The 15,668-nt window shown below is 45.0% G+C and overlaps 1 long non-coding RNA gene across 2 annotated transcripts; it reads right to left on the bottom strand.

Annotated features, from left to right (window-relative positions):
- Positions 1 to 1,146: 1,146 nt before the first annotated feature.
- On the bottom strand, positions 1,147 to 15,413 carry LOC123614998 (uncharacterized). 2 transcript variants are annotated; one of them, XR_012499619.1, is made up of 4 exons: positions 15,141 to 15,413; positions 13,924 to 14,013; positions 12,842 to 12,978; positions 1,147 to 9,849 (listed from the first exon to the last, which is right to left on the bottom strand). It is a non-coding gene; the product is annotated as an uncharacterized LOC123614998 (long non-coding RNA). The 2 variants fall into 2 exon arrangements; XR_006722525.2 differs by lacking the exon at positions 1,147 to 9,849 and having other exon boundaries at positions 11,674 to 12,978; positions 15,141 to 15,403.
- Between the last annotated feature and the right edge of the window lie 255 nt (positions 15,414 to 15,668).

Raw genomic sequence — 15,668 nt, 5'->3', positions numbered from 1 at the left:
AAACACTCAGTTAATAATTGCTGAGTTAAATAATGATGAGTTCTAAGAACCCTACCAGCTCTCACTTTCTGTGTACCTATGAGGTTTCTCACATTAGTTCTAGAGGGGCTTGCCCGACTCCTCTCTACGTTAGTACTTGATTGTCTCCTTCACAGGAACACAAAACCTACTACATGGTTCACATCTCACCCTCAAGGCTTATCATAAACTCCAGTAATCAAGACAGTGCAACACATCAGAAATTGACAAGACATTGTAAACTGACTATTAAAAATAGATAAACAAAAAAAACCAAAAACAAACAAACAGAAGAGTGTGATATTGACATAAGGGAAGACAAATAGATCGATGGGACAGAACAGGGAGTCCAGAAGTAGACCCATGCATATCCAAACAACTGGTTCTGGGCGAAGATACAAAGACAATTCAGTGACAAAAGAATCATCTTTTCAACAAATGATTCTGGAACAATTAGATATTAGTATGCAAAACAAAAACAAAAAAACTTTTTGCCTCCCAATACCGCGTTAAAGAAATTAATTCAAATTGGATTATTAACCTAAATATAAAACCTAAACCTAACACAGGCGCAATTTTTTGTGACCTCAGGTTAAGCACATGTTTCTTAGAAATGACACCAAAATCACAACCCATAAAAACAAATTGTTAAGTTGGATGTCATCAAAATTATACACTTCTGCTTTTCAAAAGATACTGTTAATGAAAAGATAAGCCAGGGAGGTGCAGAGAGGGGGAACTGGATAAAGGCAGTCCAAAGGTACAAACTTCCAGGTATAAGACAAACAAGTTTTAGGGGTGTAATGTACAACATGATAAATATAATTAACACTGCTGTATGTTATATATGAAAGTTGCTAAGAGAGTAAATTCTAAGAGTTCTTATCACAAGAAAACTACTTTTCTCTATTTCTTTAATTTTGCATCTATAGGAGATGGTGTATGTTCATTCATTTGTGTCAACTATTTCATCATGATGTATATAAGGCAAATCATGTTGTACATCTTAAACTTACACAGTGCTGTATGTCAATTTTATCTTGGGAAAACTAGGGAAAAAAAAGAAAAGCCACAGACTGGGAAAAATAATTATTAAGCATATATTTGGTAAGTTCAGAATATGTAAATAACTCTCAAAATGCAATAATAAGATAACAAACAAAAATAGGCAAAATATTTGAAAAGACATTTCATCAAAAAAGATACATGGATGGATGGCAAATAAGCACATTAAAAAAATTCTCAGCATCAGTAGATAAAAGGGAAATGCAAATGAAAAGCATGAGATACCAATATTAATTTGTTAAAATGGCTAAAATTTAAAAAGACGAACCCTGCCAAGTATTGGTAAGGATGTGAAGGAGGTGGAACACTCATATGTTGCTGGCAGAAATGTAAAATGTTAAGATGGTACAGCTATTTCTCAAGGTACAACTTGGCAAATAGTTTGCATTTTCTTAAAGAATTAAGTGGATACCTACTGTATGATCCAGCCATTTCACTCCTGGGTATTTGCTAAAGAGAAATGACAGTATATGTCCTTTGAGAGTTTTGCATGAATGGTTATAACAGCTTTGTAACAGCCTAAAGCTGGAAACAACATAAATGTCCAGCAGCTGTGAGATTCCACACAATGGAATACTACTCAGCAATAAAAAGGAACAAACTATTGACACATGCTAAACATACTTGAAAATCAGAATAATTAACCCTGAGTTAAAGAATCCAGATGGATAAAAAGAGTACTCTATGATTTCATGTGTCTAAAATTCCAGGAAATGCAAACTAATATATAGTGACAGAAAACAGATCAGCTCTTGCCTGAGGTCAGCCAGGGATGGGAATAAAGAGGAGGAAACACTAAAATATTAAGGGGTTTGATAAAACTTTTGAAGGTGATGGATATGTTCATTGTCTTAATTGTAGTGATGATGTCACAGGTGTATACATATGTCAAAACTTATCAAATTGTACACTTTAAATATTTGCAATTTATGGTATGTCAATTAGACTTCACTAAGGTCTTAGAAGACTTTAATTATAATAAAAATACAAAAATTACTATAGACAGTGAAAAAATAAATACTAGATATCAAATCCAGCAATACATTAAAGAATAATAATATTTACCAAGGTGGAAAAGAAGCAGGAAGGGATTAATTGGGAGTTTGAGATTTACAGATACTAACTACTATATACAAAATAGACACCCAAGTTTCTACTGTATAACACAGGGAACTATATTCAATATTTTGTAGTAACTCATAATAAAAAAGAATTTATGTATGTATATGTATGACTGAAGCATTACACCATTCACTAGAAACTGACACAACATTGTAAACTGACTCTACTTCAATAAAAAAACGAAAGAAAGAAAGAAAAGACTAAGTAGTGAGACTTACTTGGCATAAAGATTATTCTAGAAATAAGTTTCTTCTTTTTTTTTTTTTTCCAGTTCAAGGAAACAACTTTATGCCTCATGTTTATAATGTTAGTGTCTGAAGACTGGCCCTTGCATGATACAATTATAATAATAATTGTAAGAAATAGAAATACGTTTCTAAGTAACATTAGAAAAACTGGGTTTGTGATTCGACACATTAGGAGGTTAAAACACCAGCAACAGAGTTGAGCAAAACATCAGATAAACCCAGACTGAGGGACACTGTACAAAGCACATGACCAACATGCCTGGAAACTGTCAAGGTCACCAAAAACAAGGGAAGTCTGAGACACTGTCACAGACAAGGGGAGACTAGGGACACATGATGCCTAAAAGCGGTGTGGGATCCTGGAGGGGACCTTGGAACAGAAACTGGACATTTGGGAAAAATTAGTGAAATCTGGATAAAGCCTGCCGTTTCGTCAACGTACCATCGCTGTTTCCTTCCTTGTGACAAAGTACGTGGTTATGGAAGAAGTGAACAATAGAGGAGACGGGGAGTGGGGTGCACAGGGCCCCTCTGTACGATCTTTGCAACTTTGCTGTAAACTTAAAACTATTCTAAAATTAAAAACTGTCTTTGGAAAAAATGTCCCACCCTTGTGGACTTTCATTCTGGGGGCGGGGCCAACCAACAATAAACCTTAAATAAGTAAGTTTGGTGGTCTGTTTGAAGGAAATAAATACCCTGAAGTAAAGAGTGGGGTCTGGGAGGGAGGCGCTGGCTAGGGAAGCTGTCACCAGGCCCCATCCTGAATTGAGTGGAAGTGGATAAAGGAGCTGCCGAGGGCGGGTGTGGAGCAGGTGCTTGGTAAGAAGTGGCCATCCTTCCCTCTCACACAGCTAAGCACGCGGCAGCCCCACCTGGCAAGTACTTTTGTTGGGGTGACATTCAAACGAGTTGCATCATTTAAAGTATGACTAATGGGATCAAAGAGGAACAATTCTACAGCTCTCTGGGTGTCCAGAGGAAGTCAGATTAAAATATTTGCACACAGATAACCCACAAAAGGAGAAAGTAGAATTTAGCAGTCCACCGAAGACCTACGGCCGCCTGTCCCATTAAAAAGCGGGGAAGCAGGCTTATAAGGGCCCATTTCTATGAGCTCAGAAGCCCAAGATTTGAGAGGATCTGTTTTAACATTCTGGTTTTCGTTGATAAATAATTACAAGGGGGAAAAAAAGAGTAGCAGCTCCTTAAGGAGCCCCTGTGACCTGCAGGCTGAATGTCATCCTCCTCAGAATAATCCTGCAAAGGTGACTGTTTTATACCCATTACACAGGTAAAGAAACTGAGGCTCGGAGTGCTTACGGAATTCGCCCCAAGTCACAGAATTTAGCATTAGTGCCACCTATACCTTCCCTGCGGTTCTTTGACATCGGGGATCAGAGTACAAGGCAACGTCAGTCCATGTGTTCTGTTCTCAGTAGCTACAGAGGCCCGGCGCCCCACACTCCCTTGAAATAGGTTGGCGGGGCGCCCCCACCCCACCCCGCCCCAGCACATGCCAAAGAACCAAAAAGGCTCCATTCATGTGGTCCCACAGGAAGCTGGTGTTGAAAGCAAACACACACAGAGCTGATGATGGTGACTCACAACTTCTAACCCTCCTTCTAACCAGTTGCATAAACTTTTCCAATGTATTGAAGTCTTGGAGAAATAGTGTTTCATGGGAAGATATCAAGGAAAATGTTCCAGGAACCAACCAGCAGGACCTACGCTGAGTTCTCAGCCCCCTTTTGAGGTTTTTTCTTTCTTTCCCTCAGCGATTCCTTTCAAAAAAGAAAAAAAAGAAATTTTTTTTCCCCTCACCATTGACCTTGTTAGAGTTGCTAGTACTTTTTCCCCTTACACTGTCGCACTTCTGTAAATGTTTTTGTTCTTCCGTCGACTTCCTGCACTCTTTGAGCTTGGCTGTGATGTCTGTTCAGCGGGGCCTTTCTGATCAGTTGCCCCTTGCCTGTAACATCCTCTCCCCAGGTATCAAAAATGAGGGCAGTGGGGCCTGGAGGGCCCCTCATTAGAGGGAGGCGGCTCCGCTCTCTCCCCAGTCACAAGCAGAGAGGGCAGCGCCGACTCCACGGATGACCAGTATTGAAGAGAAATCTCGGGGGGTGAGAGAGGCACAGACGGGCAGAGTCAGAAGCAGAAGGTTAAAAAAGACAAGAAAAGCAAAAAAAAAAAAAACCCCAAAAAACAAAAACCCAACCCACGAAAGCCTTCTTTCTGCCTGCTTAAGTGACTCCCTTTCAGGACCTGAGGCTTTCCAGAAAAACATCCTGGGAAGGACAGACCATTTCTCCCTGCAAAATCTTCCCCCTGAGGGCCACACCTCGAGTAACGTCGGGTGTGCGTTCCCGGAGTTGTTGGCCAAAGTCAACTGTTGGCTCTGGAGACGAGGGATGCCTTTTATCTCGGTGAACCCTGCCACGGGCATCATTAGGGAGGTTGGTGGCCAGCTCCGACAGGAGCGGAGTTCAGGAACTTCCCTGGGATCCCTGTGACTCAGCCTCCGTGGAGGGAGGAGGATGGCAGACAGGGACCCTGGAGAGCTGCCAGCGGTGGGCAGTGGGCGGGGCCGGGGTGGTGCAGAGTCCCCAGCGGCGGGAGCTGGGGGGTCCGTGGGGGCGCTGGCTCTCTGCGAGCTCACGGAGGCTGGCCCTGTACAAGGGGCTTTGCTTATTCTGGGTGTTGGAAGTAGGGTTGGCCTTGGGCATCAGAAGACCTGGCTTTGAGCCCGGCTGACCCAGTGTGACCTTGAGCAATCTGTCTCAGCTTTCTGGGTTTTATTTCCTTTTCTCTAAAATGGTGATGATTTCTTGTCTTCATTCAGCCGTGAGTGCGTGTTTTCTTGAGCACCTACTATGTGCTGGCTGCTGGAAATAGAAAGATATCACAATGATGAGATGCCTGTGGGCAAAGACCACTGAGTCTATTGGGGAAGACAGACACGTGAACCAGTAATTAAAACCCAGGGTGAGGAGCACCCGTGAGAGAGGTCCGTACAGGGTGAGGGAATAACACGGGGGAAGTTGTGATTGTTTTTTTCTAAGAAAGTCATTAAAGCTGGCTCGAGGCTTTGGAAGATAACTTCCGAGTTTGATAGGCACATGGGAGAGAAAGAGACAATGGCAATATAGGCAGAAGAATGCTGTCTATAGGTGATGGATGCTGTAGTCCACATTTGAATAATCTCAGTTGAAACTGGACTGAGGTGATGCCATGCTGCTAAGGTTCCCAGGAACTTTGTTGAAGCAAATGAAAATTCTCTCTAGATGAAGATAACCATGCGAACAGGAAAAAAAAAAAGAAAGTTTGTGTAACTCTATTAAAACAAGGTAGATTTTAAGGGGAAAGGAGCATTATTAGAGACAAAAAGGTTGAAAAAACTAAAAGTTTCAATTCACAACCAAATTATGTAATAATTCTAAATTTTCATGCAACAAACAAGATAACTTCAAAATACACAATGCAATCATTTTTGGAACTACAAGGGAAAACAGGTAAACTCATAGCCATAAAAGGAGATTTTCATATGTCTTGAAGTTACAATAAAACAAATAATCAGCAAGAATATAGTAGATTTGTTAACGATGATAAAGAATATAGTAGATTTGAGAAACGTGTAGCAAATTTGACTCAACGGATATACATGAAATGTTCGAATCAAGAATTTCAAGTACACTTTTTTCAAGCATTCATGAAAAAAGGGATTTAAAAATGACTATATGCTGGGTCATAAAACAAATTTCAATAATTTTCAAGCTATTAAAATCATACATAATAAATTCTCTGACTACAATGCAATTAAGCTAGAAATCAATAACAAAACAATAAATAGAAAATCCCCATTTGTTTATAAATTAAACAAAATATACTCCTAAATAATCCATAGGTAAAAGAATAAATCACAATGGAGATAATAAAATGTTTTTAACTGAATGATAATGAAATAGAAATTTTATATGATGCAGCTAGAGTGATGCTTGGAGGGAGCTACTTTTTTTTTTCTTTTCTAATTTTCATACATTAGAAAAAAAGAAAGCCTGAAAATCCATGATCTAAGTACCAAACTTAAAAAGTTAGACAAAAGAACAGTAAATTAACCCCCCCCCCAAAGGAGAAGGTAACAAGAAATAAAGCTATTTACAGAAATGAATGAAATAGGAAACAAACATAGAAGACTCAATAAAGCCAAAACATGATTCCTTAAAATGATTAATAAAATTGATAATTCCCTCATAAAATTAATCAAATGAAAAAGAGAAGGCAAACAACCAGTATCAGGAATTAAATTTAAAGGAAGACGTCACTACAAATCCTAAAGGCATTCAATTTTTAACAAAAGAAGAGAGTATAATTTTATGCCAATAAATTTAAATGCAACTTAAAGAATGGGAGAAAATATTTGCAAATCATATATCTAATCAGGATTAATACTCAGAATATAAAAAGAGCCCTTACAACTCAACAACAAAAGAAAAAGAAGTAACTCAATTTAAAAATGGGCAAATTTTGATAGACATTTCTCCAAAGAAGATAAAATAAACAGCCAACAAGTATATGAAAAGATGCTCAATATCAGTAATTGTTAAAGAAAGGCAAATCAAAGCCACAGTGAGATTTCACCTCATACTCTTTAGGATGACTACTATGAAAAAAAGCAGAAAATCACAAGTGTTGGAGAATATGTGGAAAAACTGGAACCCTTATGTACTGTTGGTGGAAATGTAAAAGGGGGCATTGCTATAGAAGACAGTATGGTGAGACCTCAAAAAAAAAATATTACCATATGATCCATCAGTCCCATTCTGGGCATACATATCCAAAAGAATTCAAAGCATCATATCAAAGAGATATTTGCACTCTCCTGTTCATTTCAGAATTATTTACAATAGCCAAGAGATGGAAACAACCTGTGTCCATCAATGGATGAATGGATAAACAAAATGTGGTAGATACATACACTGGAATATTATTCAGCCTTAAAAAAGAAGAAAATCTTGTCCTAAGCTACAACCAGGAAGACTTTTGAGGACATCATGGTAAGTGGAATAAATCAGTCACAAAAAAACAAATACTGTATGATTCCACTCATATGAGGTATCTAAAGTAGTCAGACTCATAGAAACAGAAAGTAGAATGGTGGTTGGCAGGAGCTGCAGGGAGGAGGAATGGAGAGATGGTGTAGAGTTTCAGTTTTGCAAGATGAAAAAGTTCTAAAGATCTGTTGCACAATATGAATATAGTTAACACCACTGTACTGTACAATTAAAGACGGTTAAGACGGTAAATTCATGTTACGTGTTTTTACCACAATTTAACACATCAATTCCAGGTAGATTTTGATCTAATATGAAAGTTACAACACAGGGGAACCTCTTCATGATCTCAGAGTAAACAAAGATTTCTCCAGAGAAACGTAGCATGTGCAGGAGTTGATCCTGCAGACTTGAAGATCAGGGTGCCAGCACGCTCCAGTTCCGGTGACGGCCTTCTGCCAGCTTCTCACAAGTTCTCTAGGGCCTCTTTTAAAAAGGCACTAATCTCATTCATGAGGACTCCACCCTCATGAACTAATCACCTTTCCAAAAGTCTCTCCTTTTAATATCATCACCTTGGGGGTTAGGGTTTCAACATATGAATTTTGGGAGGACACAAACATTCAGACTATAGCAACCGTGTTTTAAAGTTTAGGTTTAACTATTATCCAGGTGTGGTGAGGCCAACAGATCAGGAGATGGTTACCATTGAAAAGGCAGTTGTGTATCACACATTATCCCAAGAGAAGGGAGGATGGAAGGGCCACATGGAGAAGTACCAGGGTCAGTCAGGAGGCAGAGAGAGCAGCGGGAAAGCACGGATAGGAGTCTTTATTGTGGTTTCCACAGGAAGGAGCATGTGAGGCAGGGTGAGCAGGTTTTGGATTGGCTAGTGGACATAATTCCAGCGGGCTCTGCGGTACAGGGGCTGTCCCTCGTGGTCTGATAGCTGGCCCTGGGGTGATGAGGGCAGGGAAGAGGGGGCCTGAGTGTGGGTTCGAAAGAGGTGTTGTGGGTTCAGGCTCTGGATTCATTGGTTGGAATATGAAAGGCGTGCTTGCGGGTGGGTCTTCTGCTATCTCTAGAAACTGGCAAACCTTGGCAGGGGCAATCCCTCCACGGGCAGCAAGGCCCCAAGATGTTAAGGCATTGGAATAAAGCAAATAAAAAGGCATGATTCATACACAGAGCCAGCCAAGTTGACACCTAAAACCAACCATGACAATAGATGGTTAGGAAAATGATTAGATAAACAAAATGTTAACAACGATCCTCTCTCGGGGGTCAGTGAGATTGTGGGTGATTTGATTTAGTATCATTTTCTTTTCTATGATTTCTAAATTCTCTACAGAAGCGTGAATTACTTTTCTTTTCGACGTGGTGGGGAGGGGACTAGATTAAAAACCTCTTTTATATTATACGCATTTTTACTGAAGTAGAGTCGATTTACAATGTTGTGTTCGTTTCTGGTGTACAGCATAGTGATTCAGTTATATATATAGATATATGTTCTTTTTCATTATAGGTTATGACATTTATATTATATTTTATAGCTAAGTCACTAACTAGCTAAGCCCTCTGCCCTGTGGACTTCTGCTGCTGTCTGGGCTGGTGACAGGCAACACGGGCCTCTCGCCTTCCAGCCTTCACTGTCTCGTCTGTCCCCAAGGGCACAGGGTTATGCCAACATCTCCCCCTCCTTCCCAGGCTGCTCCAAGGAGGCAGGAGTCCCCTGCAGGGTAGCGGGGCATTTCTTCTGAGAAGCCCACGTGGAAACCTGGGCTTTGAGGGGACCGTGTGTGTGTGTGTGTGTGTGTGTGTGTGTGTGTGTGTGTTGGGGGCAGGCACTGGAGCAGAGAGGCAGCAGGAAGCACAGTGACCCGGGCTGTGCTGTCCTGGGTGCACAGGCCACCACACTCAGGAGCCACAGAAATGAGGTTTAACTGCCAGTTCTGCTCCAGGATTCTCAAGCGTGTGACCCGCAGAGACGAGGTCTGCCTGGCTGACTGGGGAGGGGTCTCCACCACCATGGAGCCCCTCGGCCAGGGGAGGGGAGTTTGGAATTGGGTGGGCTGCATTTTGATTGTCGCATGTCAGGGGAGGAGGACTCTGGCGTTTGGGTCAAGGGTACTGAATATCTCGCACAGGGCAGGCTTGTCTGGTCCAATAGGCCGGGGAGGCTGAGGCCCAGAGCCCCCCGCCTTTAAGTGTCTTCACTGGGTGCTCCGCCCTGGGCCCTGCCTTGGGAACTGCAAACCACGGCAGTGACAAGATGCTCACGCAGACCCAGTCTTCAGGGAGCTCTCCCACCTCCATTAGCTTCTCCAGGTCCAAGCACAGACCTGGGGAGTCACACATGGGCAGAGTCAGGCTTGCGTCTCCTTTCACCCTTCCAGTCCCCATCTCTCCGGAGCCAGGAGGACATGAAGAGGGTGAGGGTTGGCCCCAAGGCGGGAGAGGGCTGGATGGGGGGCAGGAAAACAGGGCTTTCCTTCAAAGGGGACGTCCCTCCCCTCTGTGCTGAGAAGGCCCTTCCTGAAGGGAATCACCCCCAAAGTGATAAGGCCTCTCCAAAGGGGGCGGGCCCCCAGTTCCTCTCCATCTTTGAAGCCGACCCCCCAGTGCTGCGAGGCCTTCGCAGGACGCCCCAGCCCCTCAGTGGGGAAGTCTTTGAAGTGTCTAGCACGGCTGAGCTTCTGAGCGGCTGAACATCCCGCGTCAGACACTGGGGCGGGGGTGAGGGTGGGGTGGGGAGGGGGGACGGAAGGGGGAGGCCCTCGGGTAGGCGAGGGGAAGAGGCAAGACTGCCAGCTCCTGGTCTGAGCTTGAGCAGGAGCCAAAAATGAGTAAGGGGGCCAGAAAACCCTGCCGGGCTGAATGCCGCCACAGCTGATCCCCAAGACCCTGGGGAGCTCCCCCGCCTCTTCTGACCCCGTCCCTCCGTCCATTAGGGGCAGGGACTCGCCCCCGCGGCCCCCCTGTCCCCAACACAGAAGCCAGGCCTGGACTGGGCACTCCGCATCCTCTCTCTTGTGAATGAGAAAACCGCTGAAGGGATCCGGCCCCTTCACCCCGCGGGTGGGCCAGCGCCCCCAGGCCTGCCGAGTCAGGACCCACATCCTGACAAGGTCCCCCAGTGATTCGGGGGCACGATCATGTTGGCAGAGCACTGTTCCCCTGGAGTTAATAACCAGTAACCGCCTTGCCTCTCTCTGGAAAAAATACATAATCTCCCTTTGGAAAAAATATATAATCTCCCTCTGGAAAAAATATATAATCCCCCTCTGGAATAACACTGCAGTAGGGGAAGGGAGATTCAAAGGTGGCCTTTATGGGCGCAGGACAAACACTGTCTGTTTTACAAAACGCCTCAATCCTCATAACTGCTGCTGAGAGTTGATATTATGGGTGTGGCCATTTTGGAGACGAGGAAATTCACCTGGGCTTGTGCAGGCGAAGGTTTACAGAGGCACGGGGAGGCTAGAGGACTTAGTAAAGTGATGCAGATGTAGGACTGTGCTCTGGCCTCCTCGAAGCTCAGCATGCCGCCTTCACACCTGCATGACTGTTTCACCTGCCCGACCCCGCGGAAGGACGCTGGACAGGCTGGGGAGTCGGGAATCCTGAAGTCGACCTCAGTTCTGTTCGGGCTTGGCTGTGTGACCTTGGTCAGGTTGCTCAACCTCTCTGGAGGGGGGTTGGACCACATGATCTCAAAGAATACTTTCTGCTCTGAAATGAAGACTTCACCAGAGACCGTTCTCTTGGTATAGTTTAGAAGGCAACTCTACTTATGGCAACGCTTTGTACATCCACCCATTACAGGAAAATGGGGCACTTATTTTATGGGAATGGGGGACAGACTCAAGTTTCGAGCATCATTAACAGGGAGGTGACAGGCACTAAATGCTCAAAGCAAGGTCAGGAGGAAGCCTGTTCCTGGAGGAAAGACGGTCCTGCAGGTAACTACAGGCTTCAGTGCATGCCCTCTGGCAATTAACTACAAAATTAACATCCCAGGTGGGAGGGACGCCTCCCCTGGCTCACCTATCCTCTCCCTCCTGCCTCTGTGGCTTTTGCCTCTGTGTCCTGTTTTTAAAATGTAAATTAATAGATTTTATTCTTTAGAGCAGTTTTAGATTTACCAAGAAAGAAAAAAAAAAGAGTGGAAACTACAAAGAATTCTCATATTACTCTCCCTCCCTGAGTAAGTCTTCCTTACTGTTAATATTTCGCATGAGTGTGGTGCATTTGCTACCCTTGACAAGCCAATCCCAGTCAGCTATAATTAACTAAAATCCAGAGCTTACATCAGAGTTCGCTCTGGGTGTTACGCATTGTCGAGGTTTGAACAAACCTGTAGTGACATGTGTCCACCATTATAGCATCAGACAGAAGAGTTCCACTGCCCTAAAAATCCGGGGTGCTCCACCAATTCATGTGTCCCCCCCACAATCCGTGGCGACCCCAGATCTTTCTAGTGTCTCCATACTTTCGCCTTTTCCAGAATGTCACAGAGTTGGAATCAAACAGTACGCAGCTTTTCTAGACTGGCTTCTTTCACTCAGCAATCGGCATTTACGTTTCCTCCACGTCTTTTCGGGGTTTGCTAAGATCCTCTGTTTTTAGCGCTGACCCTATGACTTGATGTGGGGCAGGAAATGCTGCAGTTTGGGCCAGGATCTTCACGGGAGGCTGGCAGCTAAGTCTCTGAAGGGCCGCCCACAGTCAAGAGTCTGCCTATCCACCGAGTGTGCCAAGGAGTAAGGAACAGGGACAGAAGAAAGAGGGGCCAGGCTCTTGATAAAGCCCATCCAGCATGGGTGGATGTAGCTCCCTTTAGATGGGCTCTGGCGTCCTCAGATAAGTGGCTCCCTTCCCTGCCAGTAACACAAGGCATCACCTAAGTAGGGGATGCTGGGTGGTGACAAGGTGATGTGCCAGTTTACTCCACAGCCTGCCCAACTCCCCCAGCCAGGCAAGGAAAGACAATTCTGGGAGGAAGCTGTCCAACCCCTAACCCACCCTAAACCCAGTAAGGAAAGCCATCTGGCTGTCTCCCGCCCCTTCCACTGGTAGAAGGTTTTCCAGAGGAACCAGACAGCTTCCTGAAACCCCCAACAGACTCAGAGTCAGCTCGATCTCATCTGTCTACCTCCCTCCAGGGCCAGGACAAAAGTGTCACTCTGTGTCTGACACCACGGCCTGAATTGCTCTCACCCCTGCCGTCCCCGTCAATTACTCCCGACCTTCTCGGCTTCATTCCTGGCTTTATTCTTTGCCTGGCATTATTTATCACCGCAAAATGAACAGAGCAACAAGCTTTTCACTCACGGATACCGCTCCACCGGAAGAATTCATGCAAAGTTTTTGCAAAACTTGGCCACAATCGAAGTCTTGACTCCTGAATCTTGGTGGGCTTGAGGAGGGCCGGGGTGCAAAGAATTTCTGCATGATCCACTGTGTTGGAGCTGGAGAAGAAACAGAAGACAGGGACTCTCCCCCAAAGAAGAAAAAGCCCTTTAAACAGCATCAGATAGTTCCTCCATAACCGGATTCATGGAGCTATTTTTTAAAGTCTACATTTAACAATACAGAGTAACCCGAGCCTGTATATCTCAGGCATAATGTCTGAAGCAAAAACCACAAAGATTTCTGATGTTTCTTCTTGCGGACTTTTTTCCCACAATATGAACTTTTTTCTTTAAGGCCCCCACTTTCCAGTGAACTCTGTTCTGTCTCTTTTCTTGCTGAAGCTGCAGATGTACATTATGGCGGTGTGAAAAAAGCTAATTAAACTGCAGAGGCTCGGCGGGAGGCAGGGAAGGCCCCGCCGAGCACACGGGATGATTGATTTGCACTGTCACACGGCTCTGCTGGGTGTCATAACTTAGTGACAAATCAAGGATTACAGTGGCCCAGAGTAACTCTCTCTCTTTGTTGTTCAGCAGACATCAAAGCAGCCAGGCATATTAGTGGTTTTCATAAGTAGCAAAGCCAGAAGTAGCTTACAGTTTAGAACTTGTGTACAACTGGGGGAGCGTAAGACAAAAACCATCCCAAAATGATTCGTTGGATAAAAAAAAATTTAAAAAGAAAACAAACGCAGAGCAAAGCAAATGAAATGAAATGGGGCCCGTATGGCAGGGAGCAAGTTCTTTGCAGGGGTTGTTGGAGATTTTGCATTGTTTGTCTAAGCCACACAGAGGCCTGCTGGGGCGAGGCACACCGTCTGGAAATTAGGTTTTCTACGGGGAAAAAAAAATGACTATAAGTGCTACAGCTCTGGGGGGTTTCATAAGCAAAGAGCTCTATTTTAATCAGCACAGGAGGAGGCTGGGAGGGTCATGGGGATGTGTTTGAAGATGAATATCTGATTCCTCAACAATTAGTATAAAGTGATTGGGGCAACTCACCTTATCTTGAATGTACACATATCCCTGAAGACAGCTGCGGTCAAAGCTGGTTTTTCTTAAGATATTTACCTTCAGCAACAGAGCAGAGACCTGAAAACCAGAGCAAGGTGGGGAAGCTGCAGTTCGTTCCTGCTATAATACTGTTTTCACTCTTGTAATGTGGATGGTTTCTCCAAGGGGTAGGGCTGAGCCCCTGGAGGACACTGTTGGGGCCAGGGCCTCTCAGAAGACTGGATGGCCATCACGCTCTATGAGGTGACAGTTCTCTCTTTTACTTTAAGCAAATGTAGCTCCCTGGACAGGGAGATGATCTGCCATCATCACATGTGGACTCCAAAGGTGCATGGGTTTAGGTCAACGATGGGTGAGCCAGCCCATGTGGTATGTGAGGGGAGCGAAGGCATGGCTCTGCTATGTGACTCTGGGCAAGTCGGTTAGCCTCTCTGGACCTCAGTTTCTTCATCCTGCATAATTGGAAAGAATCCTTTCTTCCTCACTCAGTGGGTTGTGAAAAATCTATTCAGCAATACTAATGCAAACATTTCACTGATTCCCAAGCATTATGCACATCAATCAGAAAACGGAAGCAAGGGAAAGAAGCCGTCTCCCCACATGCACTGGGAAGTCGACATGGGTGAAGGAAAGCTGTCACGGGATCACCCCGGGGGCACCCCAGAACAGATGTGAATCTGCTGAGGCACTTCCATCAAAATTTACATGGGTCTGTGTTGTGTAAAAAACCCATTTGGGGTAAACAATGGCCTTAATTTTCTTCTGCGTGTAAGTATGAATCTGGGGATTCCTATTTGCATCCTGGTGAGCAAAAAGAAAAATAAAAATCACAGTAGTAGAGTCTGTTTTTATTGCTATGAATAAAATGGTGAAGCTGGCGGGCTGCAGGTAAGGAGAGGGTGAGGGTGAGGGAGGTGGGATCCACCCACAGGGAGCCCCAGCAGGTGGCTAACGGAGCATCAGCCGTGGCGCCCACAGCTGGGTCTCGGTCTGGTGGGCTCCAAAGCGGGGTTGCATCAGTTTGCTCAGGGGAGATGAGGCTTTGAAGAACTGCTGGTCCCCCAGGCCCACTCACGCTGGCTGAGCAGCCACTCGGAAAATGACCTGTACGCCACTAGAAGCGATGGCTGGAGTCTTCCGAGCATGTGTTTGCTGGAACGGTGGGGCTGATCCCTGCAGGAGGAACACAAGCTTGCTCCTCTTACCTGCCGATGTCCCGATGGGTTGGGCCTCAGGGCCCGGCGTCCCAACACAAGCCTCCCCAGAGGGTGTCAGCGCCCCCGCTCCTTTTGAACTGGGAAGAACTTCACTCCCCCAGGAGGAACCAGGTAGAGGGGATTGTCCATCAGCCATGCCAGTTGGCCGAGTTCCTCTCTCAGCTAAATCAGGAAGCTCATAAAAAGACTTTATCTCTGGGTAACCTATGCCTCCCCAGTTTCCACCCGCCTGGCGCCTGGGAAAGGACAACAAAGGGGTGCGGAGAACAATGCCCGTCTGTGAGGCTCAGCCTGCACCAGACACACGGGAACCCCAGCGTCTCAGTCCCTCCCTCCCTTGGCCCGGTGCCCAGGTGGCCAGGCTCCTTGGTAGACCAGGTGGCCCTGGAGGCCATTCGTGCTGCCTGGTTTGCAGCCTTGCCCACATCCATTCTTAAATGTTCTAATCGCCTAAAAGGGCCTGACGGGTGGCCTGGTTTTCTCCTTTTACTTCATAGAACACTCCTGGTGCCCTGA

This window comes from Camelus bactrianus, chromosome 16 (genome assembly GCF_048773025.1).
Source record: "Camelus bactrianus isolate YW-2024 breed Bactrian camel chromosome 16, ASM4877302v1, whole genome shotgun sequence".
In the NCBI taxonomy this organism is placed as follows: Eukaryota; Metazoa; Chordata; class Mammalia; order Artiodactyla; family Camelidae; genus Camelus; species Camelus bactrianus.
Note: the sequence above shows the minus strand (reverse complement) of the source record. Positions and strands in the feature narration are given on the sequence as shown.